A 4,094-nucleotide genomic window follows, 5' to 3' on the forward strand; every position below is an offset into this window, starting at 1 on the left:
AAGAATAAAATCCAAAATCCACTTTAGAAGTCCTTAAAATCCCCACCCACCTTCACACTGGATTTACCAGGAGTCTGCTGTCAGTCAGAGCACCGGGTTTATATACAGAAGAGACGAGAGGAGGGGAACAAGCAAACCATCCTATTAACCGTGATGACCAAGAAACAGTAATAAATTGTTACTTATTGGAGTCATCTGACATTGTGTACCACCACCACTTACGTCTGTCAGAGAGATCATTCTTTCACTTCCAATGAATAGCGAAACTCGGTTATTTCAATACACACAAATGTCCCTGGGATGCTTTTTCAGACCATATAACATGACAATGCAGTGTAAACACAGCTCGGTCTCTGAGGAACACATCTTACTGCATCATGATGCATTGTCCCTGCAATCTTTACATACTGTAATTGTGGACTGCTCAAAACAAATCACTGCACAGCAGCAATTGCATGGTGCACAGCAGCAAACCTGCATTCAATCTAAACTCTGGTCAATATGATGAGGCAGCTGAAACTGCAACCACACTGCCATTACAGTCCAAACAGATGCAGACTTCTTCTACATTCTGTCGAGCCTGAATTATTAGAGCAGGAGCTGAGAGCAAGTACATAGAGTGATGCTCAATTATGCATAAAGAAAAGTGTCTAAAAGATGGTCCAGCCTGAGTCCCAGTGACAGCATCTATCAGTCGTAATGGAGACCAGCCTACTTCACAAACTGTGGGATACTGGACTGTAGGATGCCATAATAACACATGTCATCAAGGATTATAATTAATCCAACTAACTAATGCAACATGCAGTGCATTGCCCAAGTTAGAAGATGATGAACAGATGGATCAAATGCGCCATACAGAGACTGATGATGGACCTGAGATGATGATGGGAGGTGTAGGTACGTCGATTAGAGGTGGAAGCTACACTACACCTGCTCAAGTTATTCAGCTTTATGTATTAAACAAGGCCATCAGTTCAATTATGTACGCATAACTATAGTACAAACGCATATTTTCTGCACAGTTAAGCACTGCAATCAAGAAAGGCAGATGGAATGAGATTTAAAGCAGGCATCGAAAAGCAAACCGCTTCTTGTGCACTGACCACAGCGTCTATTACAGCTCAGTTCTGAAAATGACTGAAGGAGAGATGCACGAGATCTAGCGATAAGTGACAAGCAGCGATGAATTCCTGCCTCCAGCGCGCGCCAGCTGTTAGCAACGCTTCATTGGAGCTGCGCGAAATCAGCAGTACTTACCGCAAAACTGCCGAAATGCAAATTATTCTCGGAGACCGATAAATCCATTTGTAACAGAATCACTGGATGACATTCTTTCCAAAGGTGTTTTCACGCGATGAACGGGCGGCTCCGGCTGGGTCTCGCGCGCTTCCATGGGCAAGAGGGTCAGAGCGCGTGACGTAGACGCTGCACATAGAGAGACGCTGTTTCAGGGCATTTAAATGTGTTGCCATGTAGTCGAACAGGAGTTGATTCGGAAAAACGGAGTTCCCTTCGAAGTACGTGAAAAATACGGTCACAGAGCGAAAACAACAACCCTTAAATGGTCACATGAATGACCATCTGCTTGTAGAGCGCATAAAACGCACACAAATTGGTTACTTTGAATTGCTTGATATATGTGTTTAGTCTTCTTTGGGTCGGATTTACAAGTATTCGGGTTCACTAAAGTCCACATAACTTTGGGGAAGACTAGCCGGCGCATCATAAATATTTTGTGTGATAACAAAAACACGATTTTCTAAAGGCTTTTTCGAAGTGAACATTAGGCAACATTGCCATCGTGTGGATAAAATGGCATCTCCCATTGGGAGTGATCTAACTGTTTCTGTCAGATGATATAACATCTTTCACTGCCCGATCAAATTATATTATATTATATAAAGATTTATCTGTAAAAAAAAAAACAAAAAAAACTAGGCTTCGCATTTAGTTTATTTAATTAACACAAATGGCAGTCCAGAGAAGAAGAAAAAAGATACAATTCCCACACATTACAGTAATAATAGTTAACGAGGTGCAGGGGTAAGCAAAATACCCGTTCTGCCAGATGGAGCACCAAAGCTTTATGAGCTCAGTTCAGGACTCCTTCTGCTTTACCCATCAGGTGTTTGGACCTCATCTTTTAGCTTAAAGGAGAGCCTCTTCTCATGTTCTGCCAACTAGTCACACACACTGAGTCTTGGACCTGTTAGAAGCCAGAAGACCCAGTTAGAAATCCAATTTTCAGGGCTATTATGAGAACCTGTGGGACTATTAGTGTTTTTCTCGTCGGTCACACTGTCCATAGCCTACCTTGCATTCCAAGTCCATCTCAATCTATCCAAAAGGGCATTCCAGTGTTATGCGTACAAAATATTCACACCATGCACTGATTTAAATTCAAAATAATTAGCAAAAATGCCACAAGGGTATATAGAAACAGTGAAATTATTCGTTTGGTTGTATTGCAGTACAACCTTTTCAGCATCTAAGAATGTCCACGTCTGGCATTTAGCAGATGTTTAATATCCATGTGACTTGCAGCAGACTAATTGCAGAGCCTGAAAGTTAAATGCCCAAGTCAAGGGTGGTATTATGATTGAGTAGGACTGTCATCAGTAACTCTCCAGTGCTGGGTCGACTCTACCTGGGACTGAACTTGAAGCCTTTACAGTAACATTCTTTAATTTTACTGTTAGATTATTACCACTTCTGCTTGTTTTAATTTTAAAATGAAACATCTTGAGGTCAGAAACTTCTGTTTCTCATCCCCTCTGGACTCTGATTTCTTTTTGAGGAGTGTTATATTTCACTTATTTTCTTATTTCAAACATATACTACTGTTTAAAAGTTTCTGGGGGTCAGCAAGATTTTTTGTTTTTAAAAGAAATTATTACTTTCAGTGACAGTAAAGACATTTGTATTTCAAATAAATGCTGTTCCCTTTCAGTCTGTCACGTTCGACGTTACGTCAGTAGTGACTGACGAATTGGGATCTTAGCTAGAGAGAACAATCACATTCGAGTGTTAACAAAACAAGCCAATAAGTGTTGGCGTGCAATCTTTGCGTCGCGCACTCCGCCCCGCAGCGCGGGTATATAAGGAGAGCGTGTGCAGACGCACATTCAGCTTTTTGCTTCGGAGCAGAGCCTTTCAGCTTCAGCTAGTTACCGAGCACAGTGCCTACAAGACAGCTTGCAGTGTTGGTGATACGGCGCGTCAGCAGGGGTTGCTGGTCCAGTGCTGCTGTTGGTGTTGGACGGTGTGCTGCAGCTCCTCAAACTGTGGACGCGCTGCAACCTCTCCTGGGTGCTTCACTTTTTTTTTTCTAAAAGAGCAATCTAAAAGAGCAAATCTAAAAGAGCTCCACGAGTGACGCGGCGTCTTTTTAAAGATGGCCTTCCACTCATGTGTTTCTGGTTGCGGTCGCTTCCTGGCTCCATCTGATGGTCACGAACGCTGCATCTTGTGCCTGGGCATTGAGCACGCTGAGGCACCACTCGTGGATGGCTCATGTTCTCATTGCGGGGACATGACCATCGCAATGTTGCGATCGAGGCTCCTCTTCATTAAACGAGGGGGAGTTCTAGTTCCTCCCAACAGCGGAGGACTACTTCGGCGTAAGGCCACGGCAATCTGAGGATCACAGAGAGGGCTTCCCCGTTGAGTGCGTCTCCGCAGGCCCCTCACTCCTCCAGCACATCGCACCCTCTGGTGTTCCGTGATGAGGTGGCTGAGACTCCGGACAGGGCGGGGTCTAGCGTCTCATGCGGGCCTCCGGCAGATGACAGGATGTCGATCACTGCATCGGGGGACGAGCTAGGCTCTGGAGATAAGGACTTGGCTGCGCTGCCTCCGTCAGGAAGAGTAGCGTTGCCTGAGTCAGATCCAGAGCTGACTGCTATGCTTTCCCGGGCCGCCGAGAGCGTCGGGTTGCAATGGAAACCACCTCCATCTCCCGAACGCTCGAGGTTGGATGATTGGTTCCTGGGGGTGTCGCAGGCCGATCGCCGGCAGCCACCTCCGGTTCCTTTCTTTCCGGAAGTGCATGAAGGAGTTACTAGATCTTTGAGGGCACCTTTTTCTGTCCG

General features: G+C 45.0%; 1 protein-coding gene across 1 annotated transcript in view; it reads right to left on the bottom strand.

The window, feature by feature from the left end:
* LOC107660066 (plakophilin-4-like) overlaps positions 1–1,611 on the bottom strand; it is a 52,319-nt gene extending 50,708 nt beyond the window's left edge. The window contains exon 1 of the mRNA XM_016449269.1: positions 1,261–1,611. The gene's annotated coding sequence lies outside the window, so the exon portion shown is untranslated. The remainder of the gene's footprint in view (positions 1–1,260) is intronic.
* Between the last annotated feature and the right edge of the window lie 2,483 nt (positions 1,612–4,094).

The sequence above is a fragment of the Sinocyclocheilus anshuiensis genome, unplaced genomic scaffold (assembly GCF_001515605.1).
Source record: "Sinocyclocheilus anshuiensis isolate Anshui unplaced genomic scaffold, SAMN03320099.WGS_v1.1 scaffold55, whole genome shotgun sequence".
NCBI classification, from domain to species: domain Eukaryota; kingdom Metazoa; phylum Chordata; class Actinopteri; order Cypriniformes; family Cyprinidae; genus Sinocyclocheilus; species Sinocyclocheilus anshuiensis.